Source organism: Coturnix japonica, chromosome 4, assembly GCF_001577835.2.
Source record: "Coturnix japonica isolate 7356 chromosome 4, Coturnix japonica 2.1, whole genome shotgun sequence".
NCBI classification, from domain to species: Eukaryota; Metazoa; Chordata; class Aves; order Galliformes; family Phasianidae; genus Coturnix; species Coturnix japonica.
The window spans coordinates 38,575,585-38,591,644 of NC_029519.1; the positions used below are offsets into that span (position 1 = coordinate 38,575,585).

The 16,060-nt window shown below is 44.6% G+C and overlaps 1 long non-coding RNA gene across 2 annotated transcripts; it reads left to right on the top strand.

Annotated features, from left to right (window-relative positions):
• Positions 1–4,337: 4,337 nt before the first annotated feature.
• LOC116653391 lies at positions 4,338–8,154 on the top strand. 2 transcript variants are annotated; one of them, XR_004307100.1, is made up of 3 exons: positions 4,338–4,437; positions 4,681–4,790; positions 8,068–8,154. It is a non-coding gene; the product is annotated as an uncharacterized LOC116653391 (long non-coding RNA). The 2 variants fall into 2 exon arrangements; XR_004307099.1 differs by lacking the exon at positions 8,068–8,154 and adding an exon at positions 5,212–6,171.
• Positions 8,155–16,060: the final 7,906 nt, after the last annotated feature.

Genomic DNA, 16,060 nt, shown 5'->3' on the forward strand with positions numbered 1-16,060 from the left:
TCAGGCCTCTTCAGATGTCTGCTGCAGTGCATAGAAAGCCAGCCCTTTGATCAAGCGTAGGAGCTAACCTTCAGCCGTTCCCTCCTTCCTTTCCTCCCTCCCTTTTCCTTCCTTCCTCCTTTGCTTCCCTCCATTCCCACCTTCCTCTCTTCCAATCTCCCACCTCCCTTTCCCACCCCTTCCCACCTGCCTGCCTCCATATAGCCCCCATAACTTAAAACACCATCTGCATCTTTCACTATAAATAAGAGCATTTCTTCTCTTTCCTCTACATGTTTTTCATCCCTCTGTGTGATTTCTGTTTTCCTTTAAGCCAAGCAGGATACCAAATCTCTGTATTTTGTACTCACACTGCAAGTGTTGAAGATGTCTTGGTCTTAAATAAGCACTTTTCAAGGAAATTTATGAAGTCTCGATATGTAAGCTTGGAATGATAATTTATTGGACAAGTGAACATGTGAATATTCCCACCATTAAACACTGATATCATGGAAGGAAACAGGGAAAACACAAGGCTAATCCCCAGGAGGAGACAAAGTGAGAAAATCCCATATTTTGACTCACATTCAGTACTATTACATGCCATTTTTCTTTTTGAATAAATCCATATTGAGATGACATTTCTTCCTCATTCCCATGGGGAGGGCTCTATGAGGAGCCCTTTCACTCTAGCCTGTACAAGCACCATACAGATGCTCTTGGCTGGACACCCAACTGCTTGTTCTTTGGGGCATGCAGCTCCATGAGCTGCAAGCACTTCCATGGTTGTGCTCCTCATTCACATCTGCTGACTCCCACCTGCCCTCAGCACCGAGCTCTCAGATCCAGCCAAGGGGACAAGCCAGCTCCAACTGGAAGTCAGTGGGGTGGAGAACCTTGGAAACTGCCTAAAGAGAAAACGATTTTTTAATGGGAAAAGTGTGATTTTTCCAAGTAATTTGACCCGAGTGGAAACAAAGCTTGTCAGAGACTGTATTACGTGAAAATGTTTGCAGAATGATGTCAGTGTGTTAGCACTGTTAGCAGACAGTTGGGGCTTTATTCACAAAAAAAGGCACTTTTTCACTGCATACAGTGGATTCACAAATAGGACTTTCTGTATGCAAGTGAGTTCTGTGAAAATACAGCCCCTTTCTTTTTGGAAAAATGCACTTTTGCATGTGTGTAGACTGACCATACTGGTTCAGCGAGTATCGCAGCTCTCTGAGCATGGGTTATCAAAGGTTTGTATGTGGGTGTCAGCTCTCCTAGTTAGGGGAAGAGACCCTGATAAGGGCACTGTACAACGGGCTTCCCAGGAGCCACATGTAGCCCCTGCTTTTGCAGGAGCACCAGACCTGCCGTGGGTCCAAGCCAGACCCACCTTCCTCTGTCTCCTCTCTCCTCGACAGTTGTTTAGGGAAATGTGTAAGGAGCAAGGAATGCATAAAGGGATCCGTTCTCGGCTACACTGCCACAGCTTTGACAGTCTCCACAGCAAACACATCACACAACCCGCTCTGTAGGACAATTGAAAAAATATGGTTTGTTTGGGTGTTAACATACCTTCCCACTCAGCAACATTTTCTGCCAGAGATGAGCACAAAGACAGTGCAGACAAGAAGTAAAGGGAATGTGAGGAGTGTTCTGCAGAACCTGGGGCACCTGGAGCCAGTCCCAAGTGAGCAGGAAGGCAGCCAGTTCCCAAAAACATTTTGGAGCTGCACAGCCCCCCACTTCCACGTGTCCAGGAGCACTAAAGAGAGGAGGGATGAGCAGGGCAGGGGCTGCCTGGTCAGATGCTGGGTCACTTTGCAGTGCTCCCGCTGTCATTCACTTGGGAGCCAGAGCTCAGGAGCTTGTGGGGGAGTTCAGCCAAGAGGGCCTTCTGTAGGGCCTTCTCATTTTCTGTAGCTGGCCCTTGCTTCCCTCTCTGGGAGCAAGCAATGAACGTTGCCTGTATCACTTACAGCTTGCTGCTATCACTTTCTGTGGAATAAAGCAATCCCCTCTCTCCCCTGCTCCAGCTTTTCTGAAATGAAGTGATATATAATCTGCAGGTGGTCTGTGGGATAGTCCCTTGCCAGTGATTTCATTTTCATTGTGGTGCAATATATTGCTATTGTTATTTGCACATCTTCAGTAGTAACATGTTAGGGAAATACAGATACTTTTTATTAGAACAGGCTGAAGCATCTTAGCATTTGGGAATGATTTGGCGTTACGGTGCTTGCTGTGCTAGAGGTTCATTGTACACTTGTGCAAACACATCCATAACAGAAGGTAAAATGTACTTCTCCAGCATCATGTTCTATGCCCTCCCATATGGGCTCCTATGCTGCGCTGCTCACCCAATGCAGTAGTATACAGTGATGTGACTAACATCTGTCATGTGTTGTGCTCTGAAGGAAAGTGTGTGCAGCAGATTTAAATCCTTCCATAGGCCTAATGCACATGTATTTCATTTAAAAGTCTGACAAAAAAAAAAAAAAAAAAGAAAAGAAAAAAAAAAAAAAATTTAAAAAAAAAAAAAAAAAGGAAATAAATCAACATGGTCTTACCCTCACTGTTTAATTAGTTCTTATTGTATTCATAGCCCATTTTCACTTCATTATTCATAACTGTCAGTTCACTCCCCCCCCCCCCCTTCTTTAATTAAAATTATTTAGGAGAAATCAGAGCTAGGCTTGGATGCCTGACTTCCAAGCTTGGGGACCAAATTTGTTCTTTCTTCTTAGAGTCAAATACAATAGAGGCAGCTGCAGTGAAAGCTGATCTCTGCTAATCTGCCACAAGCAGTGATTAAGGGAAAAGACAAGGCAAAATTGCCTCCTCATTAATTTCTCCAGCCCTGTTTCTTCTTCCTTCCTTTCTGTGACTTGTGCCTGTTGATAGATAACATCAGTGCACCAAGAACATAGAGATGAGCCTCAGTTCTTTGGCTATCTTCAGCTCCTCCTGAAAGAGACGGCCAAGCAAGCCTAGAGCCATACAGAAGCCTTTACAGAAACCTTTTGGCAGAAATGATAAGCCAACAAAGGCCAAATTGCTATATTTTTGTCTCTCTGCTTGTAGACTCGTGGTACAAGAAGGATGGAAGTCACCCCAAGAAAGGAGACCTTGAAGATGGCATTGATTTCTCTACAACTCCAGCTGCTAGCTCTGCTTTCCTTGTTTGCTTTGCATGTTAGGCCCTGTGGGAGATGACGCCAGGAACACCTGGGTGAGACTTCTGCCTGTTTCATTTAGAGCAGCTGGTGCGGATGCTGGGCCACAGGGAGCATGGAGTTCAGCACTTAGGTGGCAGCTTTTGCTGCACTGCATTTCTGTGCTGTGCTGCAGCAGCTGAGAAGAACATTTAATCTCCACATCTGGTGGAAACCATCCTACATGAAGAAATCTTCATCGTTTTCATTTTGTCCTTTCTAAAATCCAAATGTGCCAGTTCTGGTAGTGCTGTCATGTTTTTACTGGGGGATAAGGGCTGTGGAGATTCAATGGCAGAGGTAGAGCCTGATGGATTTTGGGTGACTGGGACTTAGATATTCACCATTGATTTTGATTGCTCTGACACTAATAAGGGTCTAGAATAAGCACATTTCATTCACCATAAAATTCAGCCAAACTGTGATCATTTTAAGGGGCTAATTCAGGGCATGGTTTGCCTTTTGTATTTTGCAGTGAGCTCTCATTTTGTGCTTTCTGCACTGGCATAATTGGACCACTGTTCAGGTGCATATTGCTCTTCAGGAAGGACACATAAGCATGTGTTTAAGACCTATGAAATCACCAGCCTTTTTTGCCTTTCCTAAATCAACAGGACTTAAGCATGTGCTTAAAGTGCTTTTTCCGAACTGGGGCCTTAAAGAGCTGAGTTAGCTTATCCACCTTCCTCTTTAAAAGATGGATGTGGAAAATTTCCCAGATTATACATCTGCTCTTCCATTTTACATCGCGGAGAGTGAGGCTGAGTACAGAGGGAGCAGAAAAGGGGAAAGAAAAGTAAAAACAATCCTGAGCTGGCAGCCTGGCAAAAAGAACCCAAAACAGCTGTGTGCCAGATTCGACAGGCTGCGTGCATCGCAGCGAGGCCATCTGCACGCCAGGCTTGTACCAGGTGCTTTATTTAGCAGGGAGGAAGACGGCAAGACTGTGGAGAGAAAGAAAACCTGCTTACACTCAAGAGATGTATTAATTTTCATCCTCCTCTTGCCATTTTGTCTCTGTCTGATACAATCCTTGCTCTTTTTCTGCCAAAGTTTGCAGTGATGCCAGCTGAGGGAAGGACAGTTCTGCTACCAGGGCAGCACTCTCCACAACAACTGTTTAAGTTCCCCAGGGTTCTGGAACAGTTCAGACCAAAAGGGGGTGGTGGTCCTATGCTTGTGCTGCCAGGAGGGCACTCCAGCTCACGGGGAAAGGCGGGTGTGGTGGTGGCACCCATACTACCTCCCCCAGGTGGGGCAAGTTCTGTAGGCATTGGAAGGGAAGAAATTTTTTTGTTAGTGTTCCAGAGTTGGCCCTGTAGGTCATCAGCAAGGCTGGCCTGGGCCCACAGTCAACAGGATGGCATGGACAAAACCATTAAGCATCCAGCTTTCAGACTGACATGCTCCTTATCCAAGATTGTTCCAGGGCTAGCTTCCTTTTGGGAATTTATTTTCACTAATTACTGATTTTTTAAATTATTTTTTCCCATAGCAATGACCCTTCGGTTAGCTTTTCACTGATAAAAAAAAGCAGAGATGTGAGCTTTCACTGCAACACCCATTATGCTGCAATCAGCCTGAGCTCTCTGCAGACCTAACCAGGTAAGATTTAGCAGCCTCCAATGTGTGCACAGTTGACACCGTGGTATCTCCTCTGCCCTTAAACCTGGGGAATTTATGAGCCTTATCTTGGCCACTAGACCATCTTTCTCTTCTTTCACTTCCTCTTCTATAGTTTTAAAACTTTATCTGGGCCTAGGCTGCTCTTTATATCACATACTCTCTCTTTGATTTCAAATATGGAAGGGAAGTTATTTAAAAATAGGTTCCATCATAGACAGTGTTCTGGTAATTAGGCACGGAGCTAGACCTTGTAAGTACATCTGTGCCACCGAGGGGGGTCAGCACAGTTTTGAGGAAGAGAAGAAAGTCTAACTGCTTCACCATTTCACTGGTGAGAGCCAGAGCTCCCTTTGTATGGATTTCTTTGTGCTATTGTGTTGCTTTGATTTTTTTTATTCAGCCTCCTGTTTACTTGGCCAACATGATAGGAGAAAATGAACTCCGAGTGAGAGCCTTCCATGGGCAGCCCCATCAGGTTCTGTGACCACAGCATCATTATGGAGACGCTTCTTTATGTGAACCTGGCTTACACATTGATCTCTTATGATCTCTTCTGAAATACTAATTGCATGATTATTTCTTATTGCTCTTTTTTTTAAAATCATGCCTAGGATGATCTGTGCTTGGCTTTCTTCTCAGTGAGGTGGAAATCACTGAAATCAGTGGATGTGTTTCCATTTTTTGCATGTGCAGCAGCAAAGGGCTGCAAAGAGTCAGCAGTCAGTCAGAGTCAGATGACAGCAGTTTTTACCCAGCACAAGTCCCTTGGGATGGCGCTGTTCTGGGATGTGCTTTGCCCTTGGGGGACAAATGAGCTCATCTGGGCCTTCATCTCCCATCTGCAACAGAACCATTCAGGTCTCTGCTACCAAAGGCTACAATGCTCCATGGAGAAGAGAAACAAATTGTTATTTGCTCATGGCACAAGTGGTGAAGAATCAGTCCCAGAGAAAACAGCGGAGGTGAGAGGACTATATGGCTATCTGTATGTCATTAGCAATCCCTGGAGATCCTGGTCCTCCCAAAGCTTATAAACAGTGATATGAGTGTTTTGAAAGTAACTTTTTAAAAAACAGTAAAAGGCTATTTTAATTAAATGAACATATCTTTTCCCTTAGATCATAACCTTGGATCCCAATAGCTATTTTGGGAATTCAGAAGCATTTCAAATAATTAAACAAAAACAAAAGAAAAAAAAATTGATGTTCTTTTATAGTTGGCAATATTTCAGGCTTCATATATTAATCCAGCTTTTCCTTTTCTTAAAAGCAAGCTGAAAAGCTTTTGTAATAAGATATTAAAAATTGTTTAGCATCCTGGATCATTAATAGAAACACTTGAATGTGGGCTTTAAGACTTAAAAAGGGCAATGTGAATCTATATATAACATTGATTCATTTATCCTGCAAAGCAGGATCTTCCCCCCCTAACCCCCCCCCCCCCCCCCCCCAAAAAAAAAAAAAAGAAGTTCACTGTGCCAAAGGAGGACTTTCATTTTGATCAATAAAGAGAACAAATAGCCTGGCTTTTCGCTGTTTAATCTGCTGCCATCCCCAGTGCAAGGAAGAGAAGATCTCAGGCTTCTGGTGTGGGCTCAGTGAGCTGACATGACAAAGATCTGCAGCAGACTCTTAGGGCTGGGAACCAGAGGAACCAGCACAGGTCACGGCACCAGAATGGAAAAGCTCCTTGTGTAGCAGACAAACTTGCTTGGCGTTTGGTAGCACACTTCTTTCTCATGCGCAGGCACTGATGAAACCTTCATTTTCCTCACCCATTCTACCTTGCAATAGTTCTTCTAAAATCATCTGCAACACCAACTTCTCTGCTTGACCTGATGACAGCCATAAAGTCTCACACCAAGCTAAAGTAGCCAGTGTTATAGGGTTAGCTAATATAATTGGATCTTTTGTGGATATCTCAGATGTAGCAAGGGAAAAGATTGAAAACCTGGCCAAAAACCTATGTGTAGCCAGCAAGCTTAGCTCATACAGCCAGAGAGCAAGCTAATCAGCTAACTTGGAGACAAGCATCCCACTCATTTCTTCATAGGTTCTCTGCATGTATGGAAGTTTTTCCTCTGTTCCTTTTCTGCCCAAGTCTGGAAGCTCTGCTGCTACCAGTCCCTTAGAAGCAATGATGGACAGGAGATATTTGGTATTTGTTTCTGTCTTCCACTGGGACAGTGCAGTGATCCTTTCTGCCCTTAGGGTTCACTGAATAACAAAAGAGACAGACTCCCATAATGCACACTGTAAGACAGAGCACCATCATCCACACCAGCATTCCTGTTTTTGACTCAATTAAAGTTGTCATGTTGTGGTATTCACTGTTAAGACTGGTGAAGTATGCCGGAAACTGAATAAATGCTTCCTTAACCTGTCAAGCTTCTGGTCACAAGGTTCAGACAAGAACATCACATTCAAACTGGTCAAAATGCTGTGGGTATTTCCCAGGTGACCAGTAAAAGGAAGGAGGTTTGTCAAGTTGAGCCTTACTTACTCCACTCCAGGACAGAGCGCTCGCCTGTAAGGCCTTTCCTCCTTCATGGAGAGAGGCCTATCTATGGCACGATGCCTGGGGCTCTTTTAAAGCCTGAAGATCAGCTTTGTGGGTGTTTGGGTCTCTCTGTTGCTGGAAACCTGCCAATCAGGGTTCAGAAATTTTTGGGTGTCTTCAGTTGTCGGCACTTTTTGGTCACCACCAATGTTGCAGACACTGCAGCATCTCGTTTTAATACAGCAGTGACGCTGCCTGGATGAAAGTACATCTGTGTTGTGTGTTTGCTGAAGGAACTCATTTATAAAAATCAGCATGTTGGTAAATGGTAGCTAGATCATGAACAACAACGGCAAGATGTTGGATCTACAAGTCACTACAAGTTATTTACTGTGTCCCCATTCCTTCTCAACAATGGGCTTGGGTGCAAGAAAACCTTGAACTTTGGCCAGAAATCCCTTCCTTTATTGTTAACAGTTACATCTGCTGCTTCTTTCTTCTAGTGCTACGCAGATCTCTTTAATCCCTCTAATGTGTTCCCAATTTAATTATATTTACATACATGTCTATAGCCTCATTGAGAATACCAGCCACACTCTTCATCACATTTCCATGCTATGTTACAATTTCATTTGGATAATGTCACTTATTTGTGACTGAAGATTTTTATTTCCTGACAGCTTTTGGAATTTGACTTCTCCCTTTATATATCCAGAGTATTTTTTTCTTTCTTTCACTCTTTTTTTTTCCTTTGTAGTTTTCTTTTCAGTCTACTAAGGGAACCGAGAACATGTACTGCACACCCTCTGGCCTGCCACGTTTAATTTAAATGAAGCCTCAGTCTGCAAAATAGAAATAAGACTTTGCTTTGTGTTTGAAGTGGGTGCAAGCCATGCTCCATGGCTAAGGGTCTTGCAGGAACTATTGTGGAGATGCAGGAAGTGGAAATGAGTCATGTCTGAAGCAAATCCAATTGAACCAAACAAAATAAAAACAGAAGAAACTGAAAAATCTTATAGCTGAGTTAATAGATTTTAGTGCTTGACTTCTGTAATCAGAGCTAAGATCGCCTTGTGCAGACTTCTGGACAAGGCAGTCCCTCAAATAAGCACTGCTGGTTGCAATCTGGTGCTCGAGAAATGTGATGATTCAGTGTCCCTCAAGGATAGCCTGTGCCTCATTAAGAGATAAAACCCAGAAGCCTAGCACTCATGTTGGATACTCAGCTGTGTTCCAATATCCAAGATGCTCAGAGCAAGGCAGTGTCTCACTGGCCCTGTTCTGCAGCCCATGGTGCCAGCACCATGCCACCACTATTTTCCTTGGGCTTTTTTTGTGGGAAAAGAGCTAAGGCTGGCTGAACACCTCTATCCAGTTAGGGCTCAGAAGTGGGTGGTTCTGGTGCACCCCTGAGTGTCCCAATTTGCTCCTAGTTTCTCAGGCAAGGGGGGGCCTTCTGGGTCCTGCTGTGTCCCCAAGCAAACCTGCACAGTGTGGCAGGGCTTCTTCTACACCCCTGTGATTGAGTGAGCATGGAGCCACCTCCACAAAGCCCAGTGCTAACAACTTTTCAGCAAACACATGATTTTATATATGAAAGCAGAATGTTTCTTTGTGTATTTTCTTCCTGTTTCTACAGAAAATGCAAAGCATTGCTGCCTTAATATTCTTAAAATCATGCACTTAAGAGGACTCTGTTTATATAAAAGATACCCCACTCATCATACCAAGAGAATATTGATATCTGACCATTCCACCAAACGAGTTCTGTGAAAAACTGAACACAAGGCTCACGGTAGTGATATATGTAACTTTATTCAGCATGTGGAATCTTTCCCATTTTCTACCACCAAGCTAATGAGGAAAATGTAGGTTTATTTTAAAATATATGTGTATTATCAACCTTTTTTTAACACTGAAAGTCAGCAAATTAGGCTGCATCCCACCCCCTTGAAGCTGAAGTACGAACTCAGTTTGCCCAGCTGAAAATAAGCTGTCTTGCTTCTCTGGTTGAGCAGATCTGTTGCGTTCGTTTGCTGAGCATATCCACTTGATTTAGTTGAAATAACACTTATAAAGTAATAAATGTTTAGTTTAAAAGGAGGTTAATGAGCAAAGTTTATTACTTACTGGAAAATCATTGAAATTGAAAGCCACATATATTTACATAAAGTATGTGGCATCTGAAATAAATCCAAAGAATTTTGTTATTAATTTCCTGTGTTGTTTACATGTGTTAGAGTTATGTTTATTCCAAAGGAATCACTCACCAGGAACGATAGAAATCAAAGTGCAAACTGGTTTATTTTTCTCTGTAACTTATTAATAACAGCATCAGTTTTTTGTGTTAGATAGATGACATGCAGCAGGAATTTTTCTTCAGATATATACAATATAAATGAGAAAATAAAGCAAAGGGCTTTGCAGTCAAGTAATATTTTTATTAGATAAAATAAAAATTAGTGCCTTTTCTGCAGCCTTGTGTTTTTTCCTCTTAATTCCAAAAGATATTGAGTACATTGCTTCAGGTTTTACAGTGCAATATTTACTGTATGTTTCATTAAGGAAATACATCTACAATGAAGTGATAATTGAGAGTGTAAGAACATCAAGGGACCTTTTCTATTTTCTCACAAACTTAGGAATTAAGAAAATACATAGGAGGTTGCCTAAAACAGAGTTTATAAAGTCTCCTTTCAAATCTGGGAGGGAACACAGATCACGCTTTTACAGCAAGGTACCATACCTTAAAGAGATCTTCTCCTTTGGTATGAAAATCACCCTACATGTACCTCAGACCATCTCCTCTTCATTTTGGCAAGACTGTAGAATGCTGCTGGCTTTCTCTGAGTAAATTAATAATGTTCTTTTCTTAGCTCCCAGCAATGGCTCTTAACTCCTTACATAGGCAGAATTTTCCTGGAGGCAAATGGGAGCTTTGTTGAGGAAATACAACTGTGTGGGACCCTGTGCTCCCAGCTTTACATACAACACAGTGTTATTGACAGCACTGTCCTAAACCATTGCTCACAAGCATGGGGCAACCCATCCAGGAGTGCCTGGGAAGCAGGCTGCTTGCAGCCGATTCCTTGCTCTCCATCATCTCTGCTCCTCAGTCCAGATGTGGGCCTGGAAAAAAAAAAAAAAAAGATAGGGAGTACACATCCATTCTGAGAGTGCATACCATGGCCCTAGAACCAACTCTTCTTTGTTTTAATAGCAACAAAGATAGTCTAGGATTTAGTCCTTTGAGAATCTTGTCCTAACAAAATAATTAAGATACTCTTGTGTTTTACTATGAAATATGGAAAACCACTCCCTCATCATGTGCCAAACATTTCTGATTTTGGTGTTTGCCTTGCAACAGCTGGGATACACTAACAACTTAAGAGTTGAGCCCTTCCACCCCCCCAACCCCTCCCCCTCCCACCTCCATACACACTCACTTTAAATGCAAGCAGTCCCTCTTCTACCGGGGACTGCCAGGGGTTCCAGCTTCTGTGGATGCAATGGAGAACTGGGTTCGCATGAAATGGGGGAATGGGGGTGTATGCAGTAGAGGATTGGGGGCTTCCTCCCGCCCCACAGTGGCTGCTGAGCCCATCCCTTCAGTCACTGCATGTTAAGCTATGGTTCCCATCCCACATCACAGCAACCTTCATTCCAGAGGCACAGGGGCCAGACTCCTGTGGGGGCTGCATGTGCCCCTGAAGCGGTGCCTGTGGGACCAGGGAGCAAAGGGAGCAGACTCCTTGCTTCCAACCCGACTGCCCTCTGGACCTGGTTCTGCTGTGGGAGGTTTAGCACTTACTTAATGAGGACTATGTGTGTGCATACATATGGATGTGTGTATATCTGTCTACACATACACACAATATAAATTAACTAAACATGTTACTAGGATACATCAGGAAAACCACATCCAAACAAAGAGTCCAATATGGAAAAAGCTATTAAAAGATCCCAGTGTTTGAGCATGTTATGTACAGGGATAAATATGATCACTGGATACCAGTCCTACATTTTGTTCTTTTCCTGCTGGCATTTTTAAGAGGTGCTGTCCTCTAAGGGGTGAGGGGAAGATTTCAAATGACAGAGTAAATCCGATCTTCACAAATAACACATGGCTCATAATTAAATTTCTCACCTCGGGAGTGAGGATCATTGTTAAAATGGAGTTTGGGAATCACTACTAGGGCTTTTTTTAGAGGCCAGAATAGGTTCTCGAGCTCTACCCTTAGAGCCTTTAAAGAAGTGATGGAAGGGATCCTAAAATCCTATAATCATGGAATCATTAAGCTTGGAAGATCCACAAAGATGATGTAGTCTAACCGCCAGCCCATCACCACCGTGCCCACTGAACCAGGTCTCTCGGTGCTCTGTGTGCACAAATGTTCACAGTGCCCTCACATAAATTAACTACTGAAAAACAAGGATAAGTGTAGACTTCTCACTTTCCTTTTCATCACGGCTTTCTTGTAAGCTGCCCAGTTAGCCTAAGGATTTTTCTTCCTTCCTAGCAGTCACTGAACTTTGAATGCAAGGACAACTCACTGCAGGTGTGTGTCAGCCAGGGCAGCACTCAGTCTCTCAGGCAGGAGGAGTGCCTGCAGATGTCCATATGGACAAAGAAGTGAACTAGATATGCTTTCCCTGTGGCAGTTACCAGTTCAGGTCTTGTAAAAATCTATGAAGTAATGGTCTGTTTTTTGAATGCTCTCTCCTCTACTCTACAACTTCTCCTCAATTCTGTACCCTGCAAATAAAGCTGTAAAGACAGAAAATCGGCCACACTGCCTGAGTTAAAATGCAGTCTTTAGGGTTTTGGACAGCAAAAGAAGAAAAACTGAGCAGTTATAACAAAATGTGCCTCAGAAGGAGACTCTTTGAGGCAAGGAACATCAGTTTATAGCTGTCCCTAGATGGCACCTGAACCATCATGTGTGCCTTTAAATGATGGGTTGGTGAGGAGCTGCACAGCCACCTCTTGGCATCTCCATCATATCCTGAGGCAAAGCCCTTCGAAGGTCCCAGCCCCAGGGAGTGTAACAACATGCTAATTTAAATGGCACTGGTCACATGACCAGAAGGCTCAGATTTACTTCTAGCAGTGCTTTTCCAAACTGGAGTTCCTCTCCTCTCTTTTGAAGTCAGTAATAAACCTCCCATTGGGTTTAGTACAAACAGAATCAGCCCCTCACTGAAGACTGTAGTGAAGCAGAGGAAAACATTTTTCCTGTTAAAAGATTTTCCTATTACTACAGGCACATAAAAGTCTTCTCAAAGCTATAATGTTAAATATTTTAATGTCCTGCCAAACCTCATCAATTCTCATTGTTCAACAAAAACGGCACAGACATTATGCTAGTGATGGTATTTTCTGCATATTAAGATCAATAATGTGCTTTGCAAGGAATAAAGGGTTGGTTAATGAGAAAAGCCTTTTAAAACTCAAGACAATTCCAACTGCTATGAATGATTACAAATTGTGTGGTTAAATTTATAGGGGGTGGGGCTGGGGGGGATTAAGGCCCTGGGTACGCAGTGCTGTGCTTCCTCTTCCCTTTTTGTTTTTACCAGGAACTGAACATCCCCACAACACCCTCCTTCACTCAGCTCTGCAGATTCTAGGAAACATCAGCGTGGCTGCCAGCACAGGGAGCTGAGACTTCCATTTCAGCACCATCGCTGGACTCTTAAAAGATTTATGGGAACAAATGGCTTTGACAGGCTGCACTGACATGCACAGAAGGAAGATGTGGTTTAGGCTGCTTTAAAATGTCACTTTTTGGAGCCCACGCTCCATTTCTTATTCAAGCAGAAATCCCAGTAGCCCCATTGGCGGGAGGTGTGTGGGGTTGTGCCTTCGGGTTCTCCCACACTGAGCAGTACAGATATGCTATGGGTCTCCAGCAGTATGCTTATACCAGCAATGCTTACCCCATGTCCACTCTGTCCCGGTGCCTCTGAGGGATCACACCTCCTGCTCCCACCACTTCATCCCACTGTGCTGCAGTGCCACCACACTGCTTTCAGAGCCTGCCTGCATGAGCGTGTCTCACACATGCATGGCCCTGCAGCCCCTCGGGAAGAGGAATGCTTTGTCTGTGCTTCCGGATGGGGTTAGGTGTGAGATATGTACTCAGCCCTGTCAGGAGCAAAAGGCTTCAGTGCATGTGTGCAGCAGAGCTTCAGGCACCTCAGAGCCTTCCCTGGTTCTGAGGATTGCGTGGTAAAAACAACATGAAAGAGAGATTTTGCATTCAAACACCAGATTTCCACCTAATCCCCAGTGATGGCGCCTCTGTGATCTGGACTCGTGTCTCAGTTATGTCATAGGAGTTCTCTGGGTGTAGACAGCGTGAAGCATGGCAGTGATCCTTACTAAGTACTGTGTTTTAGAACCATTGCAACACGTAAGCTTTTCTCAAGATTCATTGTGGCAAAGAGGAATGAGCACGCATACATAAATATGCAGTATGTACCGTTGCACACTGCAGCGTGTTAAAGAGAGGACAGACACCTCCTGCTCTGTGCTTATAATTCTCCCAAACATCGTGAGGCAAAGGAATGAAAAAATTTCTGAAGAGTTGTAGCAATATATTGTCTTTAGGATATGGCACAAACTCCTGGTTCCACCCTAAATAGAAACTTTCTTTAATTTATGAACAAAAATGTTTATAAGACTGGTTTCTTGGATGCTCATGCAGAGCCGAATGGTCTTAATTTCAGTTCCTGCCTCCACTCTCAGCCAGTGCAGAGCCAGGAAATCCTCCTTGCTTTCCCATCACAACCCATCTCGCATCCCACTGCGCGTCGGTGAGCCCGGGGCCACACGCAGTGGCCGAGCAGGAGGGCAACGGGTGGATGTGGGCCCCGACGGCTGCCGGCCGGGCTGAGCATCAGGCTGGCGGTGCCGGTGGCTGCCAGCAGGTGAGGTGCCTCTTGCGAGGCTGCCTCGGAGAAAGATGTTGGACTGGAGCCCGGGTTGCGAGGCAAAGTGGCAGAAGATGAGTTAAGTCTGGGGAGGCCCCAAAAGATAATTGAAACCACCCCTGGATGACAATGGCTATTAACTCGCAGCTCGTCCCCGCGTCCCATGGAGGAGAAAAGGCAGCGGGCGGCTCCCCGGGATGGCTTCGGGACGCCGCGGGTGCGCGGCCCGCCCGGAGCTCGGCGTGCCTCTGCTGCCGCTCGTCCGGGGGGCTCGGGCTGCCGGGCGGAGGGCAGGGAGCACCAGGAAACGTGGCTTGACAGAAGGGGCTCGTGAGCCGCCCATGTGCGCTCCACATTGCTATCGCGTGCCCTTTGATGTCGGGTTCTGCTCATGGGAAGGCGCGGGGCCGGATCCTCACCCGGTGACGGCCGCTGCCAGCCCCGCGCACCGCACCGCACAGCAGCGCCGCTCCGACCCTGGCTAGACACTCCTGCAGAGCGCACAGGGCGCTTTTCCTTTTCTTCCTTTTTTTGCCTTTTCTTCCTTTTCCCCCCTTTTCTTCATTCCTCCCCCTTTTTTCCTTATTATTCTCACCCTTTTCCTCTCTTCAGTTTTGTTTTTCTCTTTCCTTCTTTTTCTTGTCTTTTTTCTATTACCTTTTATTTTTCACCTTCTTTTCCTCCGTTTTCTCCTTTTCCTCCTTTTCTCCTTTTACCTTTACTTTTTCTCCTTTACTTTCTTTTTCTCCTTTTTTTTTTACTTTTTCCCCTTTTCTCCTTTTTCCCTTATTTTCCTCTTATTTTCTTTTTATTCCTTCTTTTTTATCATTATTTTTCTTTCCTGTTTTCTTTTTTTTTTTCCTTTTTTTTTTCACCTTGTTTTTCCTTCTTTTCTTTCTCCCACTCCCCCTTGCCACTCCACCCCCACACACCCCCACTCCCTCCCTTATTTCCCAGGCGCCGTTAGCCCAGAGCTCCCCGCTCCCACCGCTCTTCCAGACGCCGCCGCTCGACGCATCCCAGGGCCGTCCCCGCGACAGCCCCTGCGGTGATGGCAGCCGCACCCTGCGGGAGCTCCTGATCCCGTACCTGTGCTGCAGCGCGACGCAAATTCCCCACCTCCCACCCCCACTCCCGAATCCCCTTCTTCAGCAGGCGGAGCTCAGCAGTTCTGTCCCGCTATGTGCCCGCTCTTCGTGTAAGGAAACCGTCGGAAAACAAACAAATAAAGAAATAAAATAGCAACGAAGAGCCAAAGCTGCTGCCTTTGGTTTGCTTTGACTTTGTTCTTATATTTCTTCTTTCATTTTGTTAGTGGCTCCGTGTTTAACTTTTGCTCTGTTTTTAGCTAAGTAATCGTCTGGAGCACGCTGCACGAAGAACGGATGGGTGACTTTATCCACCTCTCTATTCTGTAGTTATAGGAGAAAGGGAAAAAAAAAAAGAGAGAGAGAGAGAGTAGGGAAAATGCCCGTTTTTTCGTGCTTCTCGAAAGACACGGTCAGTGCCACATTAATGTTGAGAACGAGTGCGCTGAGCTGATGTCCTTGTGCCGGGAGACAAGGGGTAGTCTTGTGAAAGGAAGGAATAACGAAAAGCACCAAGAAGGGACCTCATTCCGGGGTTCGTTTGTCCGTTTTCTCCAGTGGTGTCTCCCATTCTGATTGCTCCTTTTTCTTTTCTTCTCTTTTCTTTTTCCTTTTTATTTACTTTTTCCTTTTCTCTTTTCTCTGTTCTTCTTTTCCTTTCCTTTTTTTTTTCTTTTTCTCGTATTCCCCTCCTTTCCTTTCCTTTCCTTTCCTTTCCTTTCCTTT